Here is a 25,675-nt window from a genome sequence, read left to right as displayed (position 1 = left end):
TAGTTCTAAGTTCTAGGGGACTTATGACCTCAGCAGTTGAGTCCCATAGTGCTCAGAGCCATTTGAACCATGGTACTAGAGAGAGCCGCAGAGAGCAAACTTCGTAGAGGAAGACAGCGATTGGAATGTATCCAGCAAATGATCGGGGACGTTGAATGTAAGTGCTACTCTCAGACGAATGGGTGGGCACAGGAGAGGAATTCGTAGCGCGCTGCAACAAACTGAGGATTAAAAGATAAAATATAAACTTTCGGTTAGGCATAGTGACCAGTAGCGACAAGACAATAGTGGAAGACATATAAACTTTCTGTGTCTCCTCACATTTTATTAATCGGAAAATAATTAAAACTTTTGTATAGGTAAATGCGGGCTTGCGCCTTACGACTTTTTTTTTTGTTGATCTCATTTCGTTCGTTAATGTTCGTTGCATTTGTTAGGGGCGGACGTCCCATGACCCTCGCTGAAGTTCATCGTTGAACGATTCAGTCAATTTTTTACTACAGAGGGCAAGTAACCCTCTGACCGCACACGCTGAAGCGCTCGAAGTGTTTCTGAGAAATACATTTGCGCATAATTTCACTTTTGTCAGTCTTCAACTACGATTCCGTAGAATGGTTTCTCATTGTTCACTTTTCATGTAAAATATACCGTAAATCTTCCCCTCTTCAACATAAGCACTTGCAGGTCCGAATTCGACTGTTACTTCTGAAACACTGAAAATAACGGAACTAATTCCTACAGACACTGAACAACTTAGGGTGAATATCAGTTGTTGGTGAAGAATCCAAAGCAAAGAATTGTATGACGGTACAATATTGCAGTTATTTTAACAAAACATACATAATCTTAATACTTTAAAAAAGAACCATACAAACGAACTATTCCGCAGTTCAATTTCGCTCTTAATTGTATTATAGTGCACCATAAAAGTAAAAGTTCACTGATATCAATACACCTTCATGTCAGGTCGAGAAATTTTTACGTTCTCCAATTAGCTTTTGCTGTAGTTGCTCGGCCATCAAATGCAACGGATGAAGGACGCCCACGCTGCCTAGACACTTCTAACATTTCATAAGTGGTTCAAGGCGCCGAAAAAAACATTTTCGAGTAGTAATGTTATGTTGCACTGTATTGCATGTATGTTAACCGGGGGCCTAGAAACGACAGACAGGCTCCGTCCATCCGCAGGCGCAGTGGTCCACAACCCCACGACGGCTACCGCAGTCCGCTTCACCCCTCAGCCACCCCACACCGAACCACTCTCTCAGGGTTATTGTGCTGTTCGGCCCCCGGTGGACCCCCCCCAGGAAACGTCTCACACCAGACGAGTGTAACCCCTATGTTTGCGTGGTAGAGTAATGGTGGTGTACGCGTACGTGGAGAACTTGTTTGCGCAGCAGTCGCCGACATAGTGTAGCTCGCATTCGCCGAGGCAGATGGAAAACCGCCTAAAAACCGTCCACAGACTGGCCAGCTCACCGGACCTGGACACAAGTCCGCCGGGCGGATTCGTGCCGGGGACCAGACGCTCCTTCCCAATCCGGGAAGTCGTGCGTAGACAACACGGCTAACCGGGCGGGAAATAGTACGTTAACCGGTGGATATTTTGCTTCATTACACGTAACTTATAATTACTGACATCCTGAAGAAACTAGTTTTATTACAGAGAGAGATTCTCTTGAGTTGCACTCAATCGCTCTTTAATAAGAGTAGTAGTTCTGTGATAGATCGCTTATTAATGTTCATAATGAAAATATTCGCAAAAAATAACAGAAAAGTTTTAAAAATGAAAGCAAAGATATCACTCCAAACTCCGTTTCGCGATGTTCATCAGTTAATGGAGATAAACTGAGTTGATTGACTTAGACTCCCTCATATTTTAGTTTTACTCTAAACACTAACATGCATTTAAAAAACTATACCTTTATTTTACAGATATTACGAAATCAGTTATGAAAAGTATATCGTTCAATACAAAAACCAATTTTGTCACTATATTTCTAGATTAAAAATTTACGACTATTAACCGTAAAGCATGATCTTCCGATTACATGTATTATGATTGATTGAGAACAATATCTCTAACTGTGGTGCCACAGCCAGACACCACACTTGCTATGTGGTAGCCTTTAAATCGGCCGCGGTCCGTTAGTATACGTCGGACACGCGTGTCGCCACTATCAGTGATTGCAGACCGAGCGCCGCCACACGGCAGGTCTAGAGAGACTTCCTAGCACTCGCCCCAGTTGTACAACCGACTTTGCTAGCGATGGTTCACTGACAAAATACGCTCTCATTTGCCGAGACGATAGTTAGCATAGCCTTCAGCTACGTCATTTGCTACGACCTAGCAAGGCGCCATTACCAGTTACTATTGATACTGTAAAACATGTACCGTCAAGAGCGACGTTCACCATTTATGGATTAAAGTTAAATATTCCACCAGCTACGTCAGTTTTTTCTACAGTCTAATTTCCTTGTTGTTCCAGCTCCCACGCCAGCCTGCGTGAGCTAAAACGCATGCCTTTCGGGTTCCCCTCATACCGGTGTTGGCTCTCCTGCCAACGCACAACATTTGGCGACAAGGATGGGATCTGCCGCTCCCCGTCTGCTTTCAGCGACGGTGCCGTCCGGTCAGCGCCCTGGGGACCCATCTACTGGCTCGCCTCAGCCCCAGGTGTTACCGACGCTGCCTTCCATTTTGCCCCATGACGACGCGCCGCCGCCGCCGCCGCCGCCGCCGCCTGTTCTCCCGCCAGCGACGCCCGCAGTGGACGCGTCGCTGCAACCGCCGGGCGCCTCCCTGGGTCACGCGCCGCCGATCGCTTCCCGTGACCAGTTGTCCTCCGACATGGAACTCTTGCCCGCTCCGGACCATATGTCGTCTTCGCCCGTCGGGTGCCCCGGCCCGATGGAGGTCGACCCTTCGGTCCCTCCTGTCTCTCTGCGGGCGCATACACCGCATGTTGGCGTGCACCCTGGAGCAGGTTTTCAGGCGTTTCCTATCTCCCGGCGGTCCGAATGGCAGGGTGCGGGTGGCACAGCCTCGCCTGTTGTTAGGCTCCCCACCTCGTCGCATACGTCAACATGGGGTCCTCCCCACGGCGGGCGGAAGCCTTATGCCACAACCGTCCGCCGATTTGCGGGGGAGGAATGTTTTGTCATAGCCAGACACCACACTTGCTAGGTGGTAGCCTTTAAATCGGCCGCGGTCCGTTAGTATACGTCGGACCCGCGTGTCGCCACTATCAGTGATTGCAGACCGAGCGCCTCCACACGGCAGGTCTAGAGAAACTTCCTAGCACTCGCCCCAGTTGCACAACCGACTTTGCTAGCGATGGTTCACTGACAAAATACGCTCTCATTTGCCGAGACGATAGTTAGCATAGCCTTCAGCTACGTCATTTGCTACGACCTAGCAAGGCGCCATTACCAGTTACTATTGATACTGTGAAACATGTACCGTCAAGAGCGACGTTCACCATTTATGGATTAAAGTTAAGTATTCCACCAGCTACGTCAGTTTTTTCTACAGTCTAATTTCCTTGTCCTGTTCCAGCCCTCACGCCAGCCTGCGTGAGGTAAAACGCGTGCCTTTCGGCTTCCTCTCATACCGGTGTTGGCTCTCCTGCCAACCCACAACAGTAACTACCGGTAAAATTCAAACGACAAAAGTTTATCACAGTAACAATACTGTAATTATAGAAATTACGTTTTTTAAGTTCAGAGGTCAAAGATGTTCAGTAACCTCTAAAAGATAGTAAGAAGATAAGGGGAATGGTAAGGCACTCTTGGTAAATAATGGGGATGGAAGATCTGCATGAAGAGAGGCAAACGGAGGACCAGAAGGAAGTATTCAGCAGAGAAACGAAAACTTTAGAACAACCAGCAAACAGTATTCCTTTGGGGAAGAAGCTGCTGCCGCTTTATGTCACTGAGAAAATGTGCGTCCTTACCGCCGAAGGAGTAGCTTAATCTTATGGAAAGTTCTTTATTTCCTTCAAGTGTTACATTTTCTGTGTTGTCTAGTAATGAAAGTGTAAAATCGACTGTACAATAACAATAATTTAGCTTCACCTATTCTTCTTAAAATGCATACAGCACAAGTTATTTTTATGAAAAGTATCCCATTTCTGCAGACTTTAGCATCTCCGTACGAGAATAATAGAAAACATTTCTCTCTTTGTTGTTTGGCTGACAGAGAACCACTGGTATGATACTGCATGCCGACGTCTTGTGTAGCAAATCCTCATGGTAACTGAATGGTACAGTGATTATGGCGATCCAACCTGTTCACATGGTGGAACGTGTGAGAGGACTTGAGGCAGTCGTTGGTCCTATCGACGCGGCGTATCAGTACCCATTCGTCCGGTACTGCGTCCAAAAAAAAAGGTTCAAATGGCTCTGAGCAGTATGCGACTTAACTTCTAAGGTCATCAGTCGCTCTGAACTTAGAACTAATTAAATCTAACTAACCTGAGGACATCACACACATCCATGCCCGAGGCAGGATTCGAACCTGTGACCGTAGCGGTCGCTCGGCTCCAGACTGTAGCGCCTAGAACCGCACGGCCACCCCGGCCGGCGCCTGCATATTTAAAAACTTGTTGATGTGCCCAACCACCAGAGTCAGGTGAGCATATTACAGTTGGACCATCATTCTTACGATTATATATTTTACGGATTTTACCTGTTTCAAACATGTATTAAACATACGTTTAGATAATTTTCAGTTTGATATGTAATTATTACTGCTAAACATTTCAAAAGTCTAACTTTTATTTAGACTTAGCTTTATTTAGCTTTCCGCTGCAGTACTACGCTACTAAAATATTCGTCTTTGAAACATTAATTTTCTAAATTCTCACTAAATAAACACACTGGGACAATAGGACAAATCATTTACGCAGTTGCTAGTCTATAGTGTATTTACGGAGAACCCTCTGTTTCGCTACAAGTTTCTGAAATACATACAACTGATTTATAACATTTTGTGTATCTGTTAAATTATTCTATAAACATGGTTACTTAATAGCTGCCTTCAATATCTACCCAACTGTGTCTCGTACACGTAAGTATCGTGTCTGTAGCATTTGTTACTGATTTAGTAAACAATTTTGCATATAAATGTTAATAACTTTTTTAATGACATCTTGGGTTGTCGGGTGTTCTGCCGGATATCAGCGTCGTACTTGCACGATATTTCTGTCATGTAGCTCGTGGCCTTCATCAGGTGCGACCTGAGACTGTGTCTCAGGTCGCACCAGACTGATGAAGGCCACGAGCTACGTGACAGAAAATCGTGCAAGTACGACGCTGATATCCGGCAGAACACCCGACAACCCAAGATGTCATTAGATCGCCGGGAAAGCCTGAAGAGTTACAACTTTTTTAATGTTTACTCAATGAACACAGTACCGTAATAATTTTAGTGAGCTCATCTCTTTACTGTAATATCGATGTTATCATTAGATTTTCTGTAGCCTGTCCGTAAATGGTTTTACTGTTTTTAGTCGACACACGAAGTTTTAATTTGGGCACAGGAATTATCTGGACTTATTGCTTCGCGTCCGTGAGTATGCGGCGGCAAAGTTTAACCAACCGCGACGGGATTTCCAATTACCGTCGCCACAGCGATACACCGGACAGCTTCCCCTCCTCCACACACGGATCACTGCAGTGACCCGGGTCACTGCTCAGCGCCTGCTAGTTTACCTGGCCCAACCGCTTCACGGCAACTTATCAGCCACATGATTCTTGTCAAGCCCACTTGTAAAATTACAGTGTCACACCTCACAAGGAAAACAGAGTTGCTCCGCTGCGATACAGACATAAAAGTCGCACAGAGCAAATGCAGCTTCTTATTCTGTCAGAGTAATTCAGCTGCATCGTGCGCTGGTTACTTCATGCAAAAAATGAATTTCACAAACTACACTGAAGAGCCAAAGAAACTGGTACACCTTTCTAATATCGCGTAGGGCTCCCGCGAGAACGCAGAATGCTGGAGGGAACTGACACAATGAATCCTGCAGGGCTGTCCATAAATCCGTAAGCACCTAGCAATATGCTGAATAATGTTCATGTCTGGGGAGTTTGGTGCCAGCGGAAGTGTTTAAACTCAGAAGTGTGTTCGTGGAGCCACTGTGTAGCAATTTCGAATGTGTGGGTTGTCGCACTGTCCTGCTGAAATTGCCCAAGTTCGTCGGAGTGCACAATGGAGATGAATGGATGCTTGCGTACGCGTCACTTATCAGAGACGTATCTAGACGTATCAGGGATCCCATATCACTCCAATTGCACACGCCCCACACCATTACAGAACCTCCACCAGCTAGAACAGCCCCCTGATGACATGCAGGGTCCGTGGGTTCATGAGGTTGTCTCCATGCCCGTACACGTCCATCCACTCGATACAATTTGAAACGAGACTCATACGACCAGGCAACATGTTTCGAGTCATCAACACGGGTAGCGTGGCTGCGTGGAGTGAATGGTTCGTTTTTTTAGTTTAGAGGGGCTCGGAAAAGTACAGAGAGAGCTTCAGTTTCAAAGGGTGCAGTGCAAACAGAGGACGAGGGTAAACTTAGCAACAATCAGTCTTTTAGTTGCAAATTTTCGTAGCTGTGTTCGGAAAGAACAAGAGTTCCAAGCGCTAATAGCAAATACTGCAGCTCAAATCATTATAGGTACTGAAACCTGGCTAAAACCGGAGATAAGTTGTATGTACAGAAAGTATAAATAAAATACAGTTGGTAGTTGAGTGTTAGAAGTAGTTTACCTCGTAGTGAAATTGGAGTAGATAGTTCCTGCAAATTAATATGGGTAGAAGTTGTATTTGTAAACTAACCCCTCCCTCCCTCCCCCCCACTCTCCCCTGACTCCGATGGTATGGTTATCGAACAGTTCAAAGAAAGCTTCAGTCGCATTGTTAATAGGTACCCACTCATTAAATCTTTTTGGTGGTGACTTTAATCTACTCTCAATATTTTTGCGCAAATATATGTTTAAACTCTGTGGTAGGCATAAAAGATCGTCCGAAATTGTACTGAATAACTTCTCCGAAGATTTATTTGAACATTTTATTCAGGAGCCCACTCGAAGTGTAAATGGATGCGAAAACATACTTGACCTCTTAGCAACAAATAATCTTGATCCAGTGGGGAGCATCATGACAGACGCAAGGATCAGTGACTACTGATACGGTAATCCACCAAAAATAAACCCGAGGTATACCCATTTTAAAAAACTCAGATAAAAATTCGTTTGACGCCCCTCCAAGAGACCATCTCCAGTCCTTCAAAACTGCCTATGTAAGTGTAGACCAGATGAGGACTGAATTCGCAGAAGTACTTCCGAGGCAGTAATTGAGAGACATGTACCAAATAAGTTGACAAGAGATGGTAGTGATACCCCATGGTACACAAGATAGTTCACAACACTGCTGCAGAAGAAACGAAAAAAAACATGCCAAATTTAAAAGAGCAAAATGTCCAAGATTGACGATGTTTCAGTGAAGCTCGAATGTTAGTGTGGACTTAAGTGCGAGGAGCAATTAATAGTTTCCATAACGAAACTCTGTCTCGAAATCTGGCAGAAAGTCCACAGAGATTCAGGTCATACATAAAGTACGCTAGCGGCAAGACAGTCAATACCTCCACTGCGTAATAGCAATGGTAATACTACTGATGATAGTGCCACCAAAGCGAATGTACTAAATACAGTTTTCCGAAATTCCTTCACCAAAGAGGACGAAGCAAATATTCCATAATTCGAATCAAGAACAGCTGCCAACATGAGTAACTTAGAAGCAGATATCCTCGGTGTAGTGAAACGGCTTAAATCACTTAATAAAGGTAAAGTCTCCAGTCCAGACTGTACAATAGTTAAGTTGCTTCTAGATTATAATGATACAGTAATTTCATATTTAGAATCACACGCAACCGCTCGCTCGAAGTTCCTGGCGAGTGCACACTTGAAAGAGTCACGCCAATACTCAAAAACGGAAATACGAAGAATCCGCTAAATTAAGCGCCCATAGCATTGACGTCGATTTGCAATAGGATTCTGAAACGTATACTGTACTCGAACACCGTGAATGACCTCCAACAAAGCGATCCATTGACGAATAACGATCACGGTTTCAGAAAATATCTAGCTTGTGAAAAACAGCTGGCTCTTTATTCTCACGAAGTAGTGAGTTCTATCGGCAGGGGATCTCAAATTGATTCTATATTTCTAGATTCGACAACGTAACTCACAAGCGACTTCTAAACAAATTGCGTGTCTATTGAGTATCTTATCAGTTGTGCGGATGGTTAAGTGATTTTTCGTCGAAAAGTCATAGTTCATAGTAACAGACGGAAAGTCATCTAAAAAAAAAGAACTAATACACTCCTGGAAATTGAAATAAGAACACCGTGAATTCATTGTCCCAGGAAGGGGAAACTTTATTGACACATTCCTGGGGTCAGATACATCACATGATCACACTGACAGAACCACAGGCACATAGACACAGGCAACAGAGCATGCACAATGTCGGCACTACTACAGTGTATATCCACCTTTCGCAGCAATGCAGGCTGCTATTCTCCCATGGAGACGATCGTAGAGATGCTGGATGTAGTCCTGTGGAACGGCTTGCCATGCCATTTCCACCTGGCGCCTCAGTTGGACCAGCGTTCGTGCTGGACGTGCAGACCGCGTGAGACGACGCTTCATCCAGTCCCAAACATGCTCAATGGGGGACAGATCCGGAGATCTTGCTGGCCAGGGTAGTTGACTTACACCTTCTAGAGCACGTTGGGTGGCACGGGATACACGCGGACGTGCATTGTCCTGTTGGAACAGCAAGTTCCCTTGCCGGTCTAGGAATGGTAGAACGATGGGTTCGATGACGGTTTGGATGTACCGTGCACTATTCAGTGTCCCCTCGACGATCACCAGTGGTGTACGGCCAGTGTAGGAGATCGCTCCCCACACCATGATGCCGGGTGTTGGCCCTGTGTGCCTCGGTCGTATGCAGTCCTGATTGTGGCGCTCACCTGCACGGCGCCAAACACGCATACGATCATCATTGGCACCAAGGCAGAAGCGACTCTCATCGCTGAAGACGACACGTCTCCATTCGTCCCTCCATTCACGCCTGTCGCGACACCACTGGAGGCGGGCTGCACGATGTTGGGGCGTGAGCGGAAGACGGCCTAACGGTGTGCGGGACCGTAGCCCAGCTTCATGGAGACGGTTGCGAATGGTCCTCGCCGATACCCCAGGAGCAACAGTGTCCCTAATTTGCTGGGAAGTGGCGGTGCGGTCCCCTACGGCACTGCGTAGGATCCTACGGTCTTGGCGTGCATCCGTGCGTCGCTGCGGTCCGGTCCCAGGTCGACGGGCACGTGCACCTTCCGCCGACCACTGGCGACAACATCGATGTACTGTGGAGACCTCATGCCCCACGTGTTGAGCAATTCGGCGATACGTCCACCCGGCCTCCCGCATGCCCACTATACGCCCTCGCTCAAAGTCCGTCAACTGCACATACGGTTCACGTCCACGCTGTCGCGGCATGCTACCAGTGTTAAAGACTGCGATGGAGCTCCGTATGCCACGGCAAACTGGCTGACACTGACGGCGGCGGTGCACAAACGCTGCGCAGCTAGCGCCATTCGACGGCCAACACCGCGGTTCCTGGTGTGTCCGCTGTGCCGTGCGTGTGATCATTGCTTGTACAGCCCTCTCGCAGTGTCCGGAGCAAGTATGGTGGGTCTGACACACCGGTGTCAATGTGTTCTTTTTTCCATTTCCAGGAGTGTATATGGCGTTCCACAAGGGAGTGTTACAGATCCTCTGCAGTTGCTAAACTACACTGAAGCGCCAAAAAAACTGGTACAGGCATGCGTATTAAAATACAGAGCGATGTAAACAGGCAGAATACGGCGCTGCGGTCAGCAACGCCTATGTAAGACAACAAGAGTCTGGCGCAGTTGTTGGATCGGTTTACTGCTGCACGTACAATGGGACACAGTACCTCCGAGGTGGCGATGAAGTAGGGATTTTCCCGTACTACCATTTCACGAGTGTACCGTGAATATCAGCGATCCGGTAAAACATCAAATCTCCGACATCGCTTCGACCGGAAAAATATCCTGCAAGAACGGGATCAATGACGACTGAAGAGAATCGGTCATCGTGACAGAAGTGCAAACCCTCCGCAAATTGATGCAGATTTCAATGCCGGACCATCAACCAGTGTCAGCGTGCGAACCGTTCAAGAAACATCATCGATATGGTCTTTCGCAGCCGAAGGCCCACTCGTGTACCCTAGATGACTGCACAACACAAAGCTTTACGCCTCGCCTGGACCCGTCAACACCGACATTGGACTGTTAACTGGAAACATTTTGCCCGGTCGGATCATGAATCGATGGACGCTGCATATCAGCAGGGGACTGTTCAAACTGGTGAAGGCTCTGTAATGGCGTGGGGCGTGTGGAGTTAGCGTGATATGGGACTCCTGGTACGTCTAGATACGTCTCTGACAGGTGACACGTATATAAGCATCCTGTCTGGTCACCTGTGTCCATTCATGTCCATTATGCATTTCGACAGACCCCACACGTCCAGAATAGCTACATAGGGGCTCCAGGAACACTCTTCTGAGTTTAAACACTTACGCTGGTACTAAACTCCCCACACATGAACATTATTCAGCATATTTCTAGGTGCTGCTCAGAAGAGATCTCCACCCCATCATACGCTTACGGATTTATGGACAGCCCTGCAGGATTCATTACGTCAGTTCCATCGAGAACTACTTCAGACATTAGACGAGTCCATACCACGTCGGTTGCAGTACTTCTGCGTGCTCGCGACTGACCTACACGATATTTCTTTGGCTCTTCAGTGGATGTAAGGGATTAGGAACACTGAACAGTCCTCTTAGGAGCCGCGCGGGACTAGCTGAGCGCTCTAAGGCGCTGCAGTGATGGACCGTGCGGCTGGTCACGGCGGAGCTTCGAGTCCTCCCTCGAGCATGGGTGTGTGTGTTTGTCCTTAGGATAGTTTAGATTAAGTAGTGTGTAGGCTTAGGGACTGATGACCTTAGCAGTTAAGTCCCATAAGATTTCACACACATTTGAACCTTTCTTTGAGACCTCTCAGATTGAGACTGTCGTTAACCGTCTAGTACCGTCATCAAAAGGTCAAAACCAATTGTAAAATGAATTAGACAAGATATTTGAACAATGCGAAAAGTGGCAATTAACTTTAAATAATACAAAATATGAGGTGATTCACATTAGTACTAAAAGCAGCCCGTTGAAGCTCGGTCACACAAATCGAAATGCTGTCAATTCATGTAAATACAAAGGGATTACGAGGCGAATAACTTATAATGGAACGATCATATAGAAAACGTGAGGAAAGCGAATAAAACTGCGTTTTTTAGCAGAGTGCAAAGAATATGCAACAGATCTACTAAAGAGACTGCCTACTCCATGCTTGTCCATCCTCTTCTGGAATAATTCTGCGCAGTATTGGATCCGTATCAGATATCATTGATGGTGGAATCGAAAAAGTTCAAAGGAGGGCAGCTCTTTTTTTACTATCGCGAAGTAGGGGAGAGAGTGTCACGGATATGATACACGAGTTGCGGTGGCAATCGTGACGGCAGAGTTTTTCATTACAACGAGATATTTTCACGAAATTTCAGTCACCAACTTTCTCCTCCAAATGCGAAAATATTTTGTTGGTGCCCACATATATAGAGAAAAATCATCACGGAATAACGTAAGTGAAATCAAAGCTGACGAGAACGATTTAAGAGTTCGTTTTTGCCGCGCGCTGTTCGAGAGTCGAACAGTAGAGGAACAACTTTTAGGTGGTTCGATGAACCCTCTGCCAGGCACTTAATTATGAACTGCAGGGTAATGATGTAGATGTAACTGCATCTGTGCGGATTTTGACTAGAGCAGTGCAGAACGCCGGGCGCATCCCATCTCAGTCAGCGTGTTAGCAGAGCAGCCCGGCGCGTCAGTCGTGCAGCGCCCACTATTCATCGCTTCAGTCCATTGCCTGTCCAGCGGTGCGCCCTGAGCATTAGGCAGCACAGGACTCCCATTTCATGTACACTACTGGCCATTAAAATTGCTACTCCACGAAGATGACGTGCTACAGACGCGAAATTTAACCAACAGGAAGAAGATGCTGTGATACGCAAATGATTAGCTTTTCAGACCATTCACACAAGGTTGGCGCCGGTGACAACACCTACAACGGGCTGACATGAGGAAAGTTTCCAACCGATTTCTCATATGCAAACAGCAGTTGATCGGCGTTGCCTGGTGAAACGTTGTTGTGATGCCTCGTGTAAGGACGAGAAATGCGTACCGTCACGTTTCCGACTTTGATAAAGGTCGGATTGTAGGCTATCGCGATTGCGGTTTATCGTATTGCGACATTGCTGCTCGCGTTGGTCGAGATCCAAAGACTGTTAGCAGAATATGGAATCGGTGGGTTTAGGAGGGAAATACGGAACGCCGTGCTGGATCCCAACGGCCTTGTATCACTAGTACATGAGATGACAGGCATCTTATCCGCATGGCTGTAACGGATCGTGCAGCCACGTCTCGATCCCTGAGTCAACAGATGGGGACGTTTGCAAGACAACAACCATCTGCACGAACAGTTCGACGACGATTGCAGCAACGGTGAACGCACATTGGAAGCGTGTATTCGTCATCGCCAAACTGGCGTATCACCCGGCGTGATGGTATGGGGTGCCATTGGTTACCATCTCGGTCACCTCTTGTTCGCATTGATGGCACTTTGAACAGTGGACGTTACTCTTCAGATGTGTTACGACCCGTGGCTCTACCCTTCATTCGATCCCTGCGAAACCCTACATTTCAGCAGGATAATTCACGACCGCATATTGCAGGTCCTGTACGGGCCTTTCTGGACACAGAAAAAGTTCGACTGCTGCCCTGGCCAGCACATTCTCCAGATCTCTCACCAATTGAAAACGTCTGGTCAATGGTGGCCGAGCAACTGGCTCGTCACAATACACCAGTCACTACTCTTGATGAACTGTGGTATCGTGTTGAAGCTGCATAGGCAGCTGTACCTGTACACGCCTTCTTAGCACTGTTTGACCCAATGCCCAGGCTATCAAGGCCGTTATTACGGCCAGAGGTGGTTGTTCTGTGTACTGATTTGTCAGGATCTACGCAGCATTTCTTCTTGGTGTAGCAATTTTAATAGCCCGTAGTGTAGCACCTGATTACTGCTAAGTTTCAATGAATTATAACACTACGATTTTCGGCGATTCTTCCCTGCAACAATGTGATGCCTTTAATTCTGTCAAATTATGTTTCATTTGCACTATCTGGAAATTAAGAATCTAGGTAAAGATATTATGTAATTGTTACTGATGTCAGATACACTCTTATAAACCCAAAAACACCTATTGCAATACTGTAACTGACTGGAGGTTATACACACTGCCTGGCAAAAAAAAAGTGAAGTACCCAGATGACATGGTCAGAAGCCAATGCAGCTTCATAGACATAAACTCTGTCAGTGGTCATGTAAATTGTCAGAGTAGCAATCATCTGTGTCAGGTGAAACACTCTACAGTATGCGTTAGTGTGGTTCAGGTTTAGTGTTGTTACCAGCCTGGTAGGATATACAAGGGGCGTGAGCAGCGTCAGTGCTTAGGGATCACTAGAAAAAAATTGTTCAAATGGTTCTGAGCACTATGGGACTTAATATCGGAGGTCATCAGTCCCCTAGAACTTAGAACTACTTAAACCTAACTAACCTAAGGACATCACACACATCCGTGCCCGAGGCAGGATTCGAACCTGCGACCGTAGTGGTCGCGCGGTTTCAGACTGAAGCGCCTAGAACCGCTCGGCCACCGAGGCCGGCAAGTTTGCTCCGGCAATGATGAGTTCACTAGACTAATTTTATTCTTTAATTGAGTAGATTCATTCAACGCTGGCTCTATATAAATCTCTTTTTTTTTTGGCCAGACGGTTTTCAGCTTGGTTTTCGACGTAGAATTTTTGTGAAAAACTCGAAACTGGTTAGTTTCACAATTTAGAGTAATTTATTTATTTGATTGTTCCATGGGTTATACTGGCGTTTCTCACAATGTTATAGATTATTTATATAGGTATACAAAAGTGATACAATTTTCCTGTGTAAACATTTCTAATGCTGTTTATCATTACATTAATGTTAATTTAGATATAAATTTAATAATTGAGTGTGTTCATAAATTCACATAATGAATATAAGGACGTGTTAAACGAAACTAATGTCAATTTCATTTTTAAGTCTCTTTTGTTGTTATCAGTATTTTTACGAAAAGGCTGGAAAAATAATTTATGACTATTTAGTTGAACTGTAGAGGAACTTTTTCTTCCTTAGTATTATATTTATGGTAACTACTATTTTTTCAAATTATGGGCAGCTCTGAACAATAAAAACGAGAGTAAACGTGTTTGTGGTGATTGTTTGTATATGTAGTTTTTTAAACATCTGTGTGCAACGAGTTCGTTGATATACATCGAATATTACCCAAACAGGACGTTTATATACTATCATGCTCGAAAGTATCCGAACAACCTAAATTGCTTTCCGCCTGATTTGTATGCAACCTACATAAAGTAACTTTGTTGCAGACCCTCTAATCTTTTTCGGTACAGTGGTTAAGCTACATTAAATGGATGCTACAATTGTCCGCTAGAGAATACTGATCTGTACAGCTACCAAACGAGATCCAAATTAAAACCACACTAACGAAAATATCGGCAAACACGTAGTCCTTAACGCTTGTAGCTTCAAATTTATTACAATAAATAATTTTTTAAGAATAAAGTTTCAGCTTGAAATTACACTAAGATGTTTTTGTACTGGGCTGGGACCCGGATCTTCAATCCAGCACTAAAGATCTTAGATATGGTTTCAATCAAAAGAAACAATGTTTGCGAAAGTTTTAATTTGAAATGATGTGACACAAAGTTTGTGTTGGACGGGGTTTCGAACCCAGCATCTAACTTGATTATTAAATAGTCACAATGAAATGTTAATTATCTAATTTTTCCCCAGTAGTAGTGAGCTGACGAAGTGAAATATCTGAGATGTGAGAATGTCTGAACTGGAAACAACGTGATGAACTGTTCCGCGACCGACTGAGAGTCAATACAGGCACCAATCATTATCGTTGACGACACGTGAAAATACGTTAAAACTCATAATTATTTTTATCTGTTGTTTGGTGTGTGCATGCTACATGCACACACATCGTAGAAATTTTTGTGCCAGGCACGTATTCGAACCTATCTAGGAGCATTTCATGTAGACCTTTGAGGAGTTTGTAATCTTGGGGAAACAATGAAACGATGGAACTGTATCATCCATAAAGGATCAAATACCGGGAAACGGAAGGTCTGAGTTCGAATCTCAGTTCAGCAACAACATCTCATGTGCAAACGGAGTTCGAAATCAGTGCCCTGTGACCTTGCATGACGACTGGTTTACTAATAAAATAAAACTTCTTGTGTAAGAAATCTTACTGGTGACAGAATTTCTACTTGCCGCGACTTTCACCTCCATCATGACTCAACCTGCACCCACCCTCCTTCAGTCAGTAGGGAAGGGACATCATGACATCATGTTTAATGTGAATTCGGAACCGCGGTGCAAGTCTACGTTGTTCAGTTAGCGTTACTGGAGGTGAAGGGGTTTGATCAAGCTTATTAAAATTGTTGTATGTAATGCGGCACGAACGCAGATCTTACGTATACAAAGCTAAAATCATTTCGACAGACCACAGCACTACATGTACAGTGAGCTCACGACTTTGTCGTAACGACAGATGCTTCACGTTGGATGAGAATTCTGACTTACCAAAGTAAGAGCCTAAAACGACTCGAAGAAATCTTCAGTGACACTTACTTGGCGTCGGCCGCTGTGACCGAGCGGGTCTAGGCGCTTCAGTCCGGAAATGCGCTGCTGCTACGGTCACAGGTTCGAATCCTGCCTCGGGCATCGATGTGTGTGATGTCCTTAGCTTAGTTAGGTTTAAGTAGTTCTAAGTCTAGTGGACTCATGACCTCAGATGTTAAGTCCCATAGTGCTTAGAGGCATTTCAGCCATTTGAACTTACCTGGCGTTTGTTCACCGTCTAGAGGCGATTTCAACTTGTGGACGCAAAGTATTAAGTTTTATCTTGAAATGTTTGTTTCATCAACGTCATATTGTCTAAATACGTTGCCTGGCCAAGTTTCGGCTTTTTCAAGTTATTCGACAGTGATATCGAGGTAACGTGTCTAGTTTCCACGTCTATTGTGTGTTTTGGTTTTGCCCTATTATGTGACCCCCAAACTGTTTTAGTTAAGCAAGAGCCGATGAGTAATATTTTCAGGAGACAAACTGATGTGCTCAGGGCTATCATGAAAGCGTTATTTTAGCCTCTGCAACAGTTACCAAGAGGAAATGTCGTCGATAATTTTCATACGAAAGTTCTGACAGCTTAGCGGCATCGCTAGTCCAAAACCACCAGGAAATATACTACGAGGAAAATGCGAGAAGCTGCCTACAAATTCCGTCCCACACTCACCCAAGTTAACCTCTTTCAGTTACTTTGGTTTTTGTGTCTTAAACTGTATTGATATTCGAGTTGCAGTTGGTGCATGAGGATACTATTCGTAACTATACATTCGACACGAAATGCAAGGTGATTTTTCACCCGTGTACAAACTCCACGGATTGATCGATGAGAGGACACTGAACAGAAAAGGTCTAATGATTTAAGTCCGGAAATGCATGGTTTCCATGCTAGAGACTATTTATTCAGTCATACATTGTTATGGAGACTGCGGTCTAATACGCTCTGTACCATGTAGCCACAGTTACAGCATTTGTTGCAAACGGTTTCCATGTCCCTCAACGGATGCGTGTATGCGCCCATGCATGTTCTGTCTCACACGTTCACATCGACCAGACTGTTTCCGAACAGTGTCAAAGGCAACATGAATACGCTTCTCCAGTGTCTCCACATAAGGAATGGCCTTTGCATACACGATACTTTTGAGATGGCTTCATAACTAGAAATCGCACGGGTTGAGATCCGGTGAACGAGCAGGCCATGCAATTGGATCCCCTCGCCCGATCCATCGACCAAGGAAGACACAACGGAGAAGCGTCCAGACGTTAACGGCGGGGTGGGCTGGAGCACCATCATGTAGCAGCCAAATAACCTTCGAATAATCAGTGGCACTTCTTCCAGCAGCGGAGGCAAAGTTACCCGCAAGAAATGTTGGTAGTGTAGGGAAGCAGCCTACTCACGCGGTATAAAATTCACATCAGTCTTTCCATTGTGTGCCAGCCTAGTCCGCTGTAACTAGCTCTGACGTCATAAATGTTGGGCAATACTTTAAAAATCAAGTAAATAACCTGAAACGTTTCTAGCATATCGGGAGTAATACTAAATCAATATGTGTTGGATATCAGTTCAATAACTTTAACCATTTTCGAAATTTGGACGTTTTTCTGTAAAAATCATTGGCGCAACAGAAAAGAGCTAGAAACTTAAAAATTTATATTTGGATTCCTTTTGCATAACAATTTAGTAGAAACAGTATTCTGGATCTCACAAATTAAAAATTTTGTTGAAGTTTATGATTTTCTGGTTTTTGTCTTAAAAATTAAGGAAGCAAGATAGATTAAGTAAGCGAATAAATAAGGCTAGGATGTTAAAATTTAAGTAGAAGGGAGATCCGCTATAATCATAAAGATGTGAGAAGTTTCAACAGAACAACTATAAAACTATAGCTATAGCGTATCTCCAAAGAGCAAGTTCAGAGCTCGTCTACTGCGTGTAGTGTAATTAAATTAATTCTCTCGCCCAAAATATTTGACTTAGCCACGTCAGACTTTTATTATGATTACATACCTGTGTGCTGAATGCACATTTAAATTGAGAGCTTCATAGGCCATCAGCAAAGGAAGCGATGATTTATTTAATAACTTAAAGTGGTGCGTTACTAGTCCAGCGGCTAGTCGGTAGAGCGGAATTGATCAGGCGTTCCCTTAGCCGTCCGCACCGCGGTTTTATATATAAGAACGCTGCGCGAGAGAAGGAAGTCCCCAGTTCCCTCCAGACGCTGAATAGCACACCACCTGTGTCGGGAGTCGCGTCACGTCGGTATCATTGCTATTAACAGCCTCGGATGCCGTAATAAGTTACTCGGGATACGCGCAACCATGAAATCATTTTCGAGTGAAGTGTTAATTCTGGGATGACTTTAATGATCTATCTTCAGTTTGCGTATGTCGTATTTTCACGTGCCGCCGTGGGACAGACATTCTACCATTATTTAGCGTGGCGTTTGATGAACATTATCATCAAATTATGGCGAGCATTCACTTAAACATTTAATTTCAACAGCTATAAATGCATCAGCGCATTAGACTCTGAACTGCTCTGTTAGTTGGATTGTGTGGATTCTTTTTGGTCTGTGACTTTCAGAATATAGTGAACCTTTTATAGAGAATCGTTTTTGATTATGAATCCCAGACACTCTCCTAATTCCTCTGAGCTATAAGCTGTAGCTATAAGTGTATTTCTCAGATGAAGTGGGCACTAGGAATTCTAATTACAGGCTTCACGTTTTGCTAATCACTTTCTGGTTGCCAATATTGTAGTTAGAGAGCCAGTGTTGAGAACGGCAAAAGACTGCATAAATAATAGGAACATTTTTATGACAATTAATTCCACCCGCCGCCCCACATATGGTTAATCGGCCGGGAAATGCATTCTTTTCTACTTTACATTCCTAAACCAATTTTATTCCACCCGCCACCCCACAGTAGTTCCGACCTGTTAGGCGACGTGGAAGGAAGACTTGTCCCAAAATACGGTCGCCAAGTATCCCGACCCACACATTCCGTCTCCACCGATGCTGATGATTCGCTATCACCATACCATGGAGGTTCTGTATACTATCCCACAGATGACTGTTATGAAAGTTGAAGATACCACTCCACGTAAAGGTGGCCTCATCTGTGAATAGGATGGATGACACAAGTCTCGGAACCGTGGTTGCCTCGTGAAGAAACCAGTGACAAAACTGCTACCGATGTGGAAAGTCTGTCGCTAGTAAGCCCCACACGCGCTGTAAGTGATGAGGGTAGTAACAACTGTCATGGAGAATGTTCTACAAGGTCGTCTGGCTCACTGGCTTACTCTGTACTGACGGGCCAACTGTCTGGTACTGACACGGCGGTCGCTTTCCGCAGTGTTAATCACATTTACCTCCAAGCCTTGTTTCCGACCATTTCTGGTACGTTCTTCATGATTTCCTGCTTCCTGAAACGACCCTATCTGAGACAAACGGCGAAACAAAGTTACAAGCATTGAATGCTGTGATTGTTGTCAGCGGGGATAGGTCTCCTGATACAACCTCACTGGCCGCCGCCTGTTGCAAACACCATGTCCAAGCTCTCGATTCGAATATGGAATCATTGTGTGCAACGCTGTATCACATCCGCTACGAGGTGAGTCAGCAAGATTAGTGAATCAGTCACAACATTACCAATTACTATGGCAGGAGAGGGCGCTAGGGCATGACGTATGAGGAAAAGTACCACCCTCTAGGAGCAAACCTTGCATACTGTTACTGTGGCTGCACGGTACAGCACGTATTAGACCGCAGTCTCTGTAACAAAGGATGGTTGAGAAAACAGTCTCTAGCACGGAAACGATGCATTTCCAGGCACGAGCTCATTAGACCTGTTTTGTTCGGTATACTCTCATCGATCAGTTCCTAGAGTTTGTGCAGGGTGGAAAAAATCACATTGTATAGTTACAAAAATGCGAATGACGCTTTAGGTATTTTGGCTCCCAGTCAAAGGGTTGGCAGCCGGCTATCTTACGCCCTTCAAGAGCGAGACATCTCGAGACACACATCGGCTATGTAAATTTATCTTACTGTCGCTAGTCCAGTGGAGAATTGACAGCATTGTAGAATATGTTATGCGACTATGTGATCGTCAGTTTATTTCCTGGACTGACTCAAAATTATTCTGTTAAATTGACTTGGTATTTTCTAGAAAATATATAATCTTACACTTAAGGTGTAACACTGGGTTATCAAGTTTATTATTTGAGTCTCGGAAGTCTATGCAGAATCTACAACCAATCTAATATTTCACGTTGCGAATTATCCGAGTAATCAATCACCAGCATACTAGGTATGTCGTAACATTACCACTTTGTGAGGGAGAGGATGTGACAACTTTTGGTTTCAATCTCACTGGAGAATTAGAGAACTTGTCATATTTTTACCTCTTCTCTTAAAGAACTACAAACTTCCAGATCGATTTTCAGTAATGGAATTGAAACTTCAGATCTTTGTTCTTCTTGCAACCTTGATTAAGTATCTCCTAGATCTAAAGGTGAAAAATTTTAAAAATTGCGAAGTTGCACTATTGTCAAAATTTATATTCTTCTGCTTATGGCGACGTAATTTTTTGTTTTCTGTGAATACACAATTTTATTAACTTACGTGTAGCATTGAATAATTAGTTAACGGGGGTTAATTTTGACTCTGTTCTCACTGCCACATGTAAATATTTTCGTGCTGGCCTCAAAATGTTTCTTGGGTAGTACACAAACCACATCTAGGTGAAAAGTGGGGAATATCTTACTACTACAGGAAGCTTTGGGAAGGCTTGTATTACGGATACCACACTGAAGAACCAAAGGAACTGGTACACCTGCCTAATTTTGTGTAGGGTCCCCGCGAGTACAAAGAAATGCCGTAACCCGACGTGGCATGGACTCGACTAATGTCTGAAGTAGTACTGAAGGAAATTGACACCATGAATCCTGCAGGGCTGTACGCAAGTCCATGAGAGTACGAGGGGGGTGAAGATCTTTTAGATCTGTTCAGAGCAGCACATTGCAAGACATCATAGATATGCTCAATAATGTTCATGTTTGAGGAGTTTGGTGGACAGCGGAAGTGTTTAAACTCATAAGAGTGTTCCTGGAGCCACTCTGTAGCAATTTTGAACGTGTGGGGTGTCGTACTGTCCTGCTGGAATTGCCCAAGTACGTCGGAATGCACAGTGAACATTAACTTATGCATTTGATCAGACAGGATGCTTACGTATGTCTCACCAGTCACAGTCGTATCTACACGTATCAGGGGCCCTATGTCACTCCAACTGCGCACGCCCCACACCATTTCAGAACCTCCGCCAGCTTGAACAATCCCCTGCTGACATGCAGCGTCCATGGATTCACGAGGTTGTCTCCATATCCGTACACGTCCATCCGCTTGATGAAATTTGAAACGAGACTCGTCCGATCAGGCAACATGTTTCTAGTCGTCAACAGCTCAATGTCTGTGTTGATGGTCCCAGGCGAGGCGTAAAGCTTTGAGTCGTGCAATCATGAAGGGCACACGAGTGGGCCATTGGCAAGCCCTATATGTGATATTTCGTTGAATGATTCGCTCGCTAACACTTGCTGATGGCCCTGCATTGAAATCTGCAGCGATTTGCGGAAGAGTTGCACTTTTGTCTCGTTGAACGAATCTTTTCAGCCGTCGTTTCTCCCGTTCTTGCATCATCTTTTTCCGGCCGCAGCGATATCGTATATCTGATGTTTTACCGGACTGCTGATATTCACGGTACACTCGTCAAATGGTCACACGGGAAAATCGCCACTCTGATATGCTGTGTCCCATTGCTCGTGCGCTGACTATAGCACCATGTTCAAACTCACTTAAATCTTGATAACCTGCCATTGTAGTAGCAGCAACCGATTTAACAACTGCGCTGCATTCTGCCTGTTTACATATCTCTTTATTTGAATACGCATGCCTATACCATTTTCTTTCGCGTTTCAGTTTATCTCGTCACTGGTGAAATAAATCGATATTTAAAATCTATTCGTGTTTTGAAAATGGCAGCGTTTGAGATCTGTAACAAGTGATTCTGAATGTTCAGTTTTACATTTTACATGATTTACAGTTACTGATCCTGTCATGTCCAGAGCCGAATGAATTGCGATCTCTCCTACGTCAGCTCCTTGGACAGTGGTTTCGTTGTGAGATCAGATTAAATAGCAAAAATACACATTTTCAGTGCAAAGTGATGGTAATTTTTTGTGTACTGCATGCTAGTGAAGCGTAGCTTCTTGACTACGTTTGATAGTAACCTTAAAACTGGTGTTTAAATAAGATAAGAATGAAAATTTTGCATAAAGCATTCATCTGTAGAAATTGTCGCATCAAGCTGGCACACTTCAAGAGTGATGGTAGAAACTAATATAAAACTGAGGTTGTAACTTCAAGTGGACTTTAAGAAACGTTTCGTCATCGTAGTTATAGGTTTGAATCAGACCAATACGCAATGTTGGCTCCCGTCATTGCTTAGTGGTATTTGACTGCGTAAGTTATTTAAGTTCAAGAATATTGGGATAGTAATTCAAATATAATTGGACTTCGTTTTGAATGAGGGATGCTTCTTTCTGAAATAACAGAAAATGTTTAACGATAGTGTGCGACTGGTGCACGATCGTTTCAACCACCAAACAGACCGGTCCCAATCCTTTATATGGACGTCAATTACAAACAGATTGAATTGATATCTTTGCCCGACAAAAATACATGATATTATGAATAAGTTTCTTGAAACACAATTTAACTAGAACGCTAATTGTTATTGAGATAAGGCTGGTCCCGGCGGAGGTTCGAGTCCTCCTTCGGGCATGGGTGTGTGTGTTTGTCCTTAGGATAATTTAGGTTAAGTAATGTGTAAGCTTAGGGACTGATGACCTTAGCAGTTAAGTCCCATAAGATTTCACACCCATTTGAACATTTTTTGATATTGAGATAATAATACATACATCCGAAATGTCGAGCGCTAGAGACCAAAGCAAGCCAGAACAACAGTTACTGACTATCTACAAAAAGAAACAACCGATGGGCACTTGAAAGAAAAAGTTTTTTATGTTATTAATATAGTCGTTGATTACATATTTGCAGTACTGGGTTTTTGTCAGACGTTGGCTTATTGTTATTCGATTTCATCTTCATACACAGTTTTACAGAAGATATTTGTGTCCGACGGAGGTAACACAAAGGAAAAATATGTAACGCTACGGTAGCCAAAGAAAAACTGGCACTAAAAGTGCTTTAGACATTTGTGAGAATTTATGGATGATTTCAGGGAGCTGAAGGAACAGCACATGCTGCACGACTTTCTTTAAGTGTTTGATGAGGAGAAGACAGCATAGGCAGTAAAACCTCCAGACCCTCGAGATAGACTAGTATCTCTATCTATGATTTTTGCTTGTGAAGCAGTTATAAGCACCAGTCGTACACCGTACTCAGGAAGAGCTACAGTAGTATACTGAAAATGTGTTACTACCAGCCCTTCTGCAGAGCATGTCTCACAATCCAGCAAATTACGTGCAGTGCTGCATCACCGACAGTGGTGGCGATTTTCAGCGTCCTTTACAAAGAGCAGTTCTCCAATAAATTAGCTTACTTCGTGTCAGGCTTATAAATATTTTCTGGACAATTTTTACATTGGCCACTCTGTGTATGTGTTGTCAAAATCCCAGAACGCACAACTATCCATTCCTCTATTCAGTGGCGATCGAACAACTGCAAAAATTTTGCTTTCCTTGGAAACTACATTTTTCATTCGTTTGAAATTATGTAGAACAGCGAGAAGTTGGAGCAGATATGCGCCAACTCCGAAATCAGATGTAAATCTTGCCGGTATTGCCTTACGGCGGAAGACCACTGGATCGAGAGGAAGTTAGGCTCTCACGATCACGTTCCGTGCTCTTCCTCATTATGATCTAAATGGGAGGGAACATTTTAAGACGTATGCAGCAGGGGTAGTGAAAACTCAACACCCTGCGCCTGGCTCCGTCCTTCTGCCGTCATTAGACGGATGATAATAGAAAACGTAGCTCAAGCAGAATAACTTGCAGAAATTTATATAGCGAATATGTTTTTCTAAGAAGCCCACACCTCAGCGATTTATTGGAAACGATATTTCTGTCGATGCAAGTAGACTACATGAGTTTACTAACATTTTTGTTGGCATGTCAGCTTTTCAGGTCGGTGTGATGGCCGCCATAATATGTTTTAATGATGGAGCAACAAGCAGATTAAAAATCATAAGCAGACAAGGCATCAAAACTCGGAACAACATGTAAAGTGGGCTGCTACAAGTGGACAGGTAACCTGTCACTGAAGCCGAGAAAGCTACTGAAAGCATGAAGAGGAGGCCAGGATAAGAAAGAAAAGAAAGAAAACTAAAGAAGATGAAAAGAACACTCATAATCAACAAGATCATCGCGCTGGAATGTTTTGACATGTTATCATTGAGAACAAAATGACATACAAATCTTTAGTTTCAATTTCCCATAATCAACGTTTTTGCAAACTTAACTACCATTCCAGAATGAGATTTTCACTCTGCAGCGGAGTGTGCGCTGATATGCAACTTCCTGGCAGATTAAAACTGTGTGCCCGACCGAGACTCGAATTCGGGACCTTTGCCTTTCGCGGGCAAGTGCTCTACCATCTGAGCTACTTGCCGCGAAAGGCAAAGGTCCCGAGTTCGAGCCTCGGTCGGCCACACAGTTTTAATCTGCCAGGAAGTTTAACTACCATTATCTCATCCAATATTAAAGCTACAAAACAAAATTTTATATAAATGATGATTTAGTACTCACCTACACAGTGAACCACATTATTCGACGACGTATTAAATACTTTCAGCTGTCATATGTTCTTAAATTATTTGGAGAAAAAGTGACATCTAAAAATATTTTTTTTTTAATACACAAAACAAGAAACTGGCAAAAATTCCTGGTTTACTGTTTCAACAAGTTAATAATTAAAAGAATAAAATTTGTTTTTACCTTTCATTTTGCAATACTGTGGATGGACAGTGCACCTAAAATTAAAATTACGCATAATTCAGTACGTCAGATAAAAAAATCAACATTCACTACGCTATGTATACCATAGTTTTTAAATTTCTTTCGAACAGAGGTTGCAGTACACTAATTATTGCGTTAAAGTTTCATTCAAATACCGATTAAAGTTTTTGAGTTATTAAATTTCGAAGTACTAGTAAAAACTACAGGCCAGACGTCCAGGTCCCATTATTAAAATTTGCTGAGAAGCACAACCACATTTCTCGCGCTCCAACTTAAAATGTATTGAACTGACCCTTTTCAATTTGTCGTATATATGAAGCAAAATTCCGAAAGGTTTTTGTTGTATGCTGAAGTAATACTGTATTATGGAGTGCCTCGTGCCATTAAGACTCGTCAGTATGAGCAACACAGTCATTATACACAGACTGAAATTACTTTGTGATTGACGTTTCTGTGAGTCGTTGTCTCTTATGCGGGCATAAGCCTTTTCAGGTGATGCAGAAACGACATGGATGGTTGCAAAGGCGGGAGGGGGAGGGAGGAGGGGGAAGGAGCGCCCAACATGCAGTGATTTTTGCGTTGCTCCTCTATAAAAATATTGTTTCGCAAATAAGTGAAAGTATATCTGCTACTGAAGTTAGTTTTTGGTAAACGTTTTCGTTTCTGCACAAAAATATTGAATTAAAAAGT

Source organism: Schistocerca cancellata, chromosome 4 (assembly GCF_023864275.1).
Source record: "Schistocerca cancellata isolate TAMUIC-IGC-003103 chromosome 4, iqSchCanc2.1, whole genome shotgun sequence".
NCBI lineage: Eukaryota > Metazoa > Arthropoda > Insecta > Orthoptera > Acrididae > Schistocerca > Schistocerca cancellata.
This window is presented reverse-complemented; position numbering follows the sequence as displayed.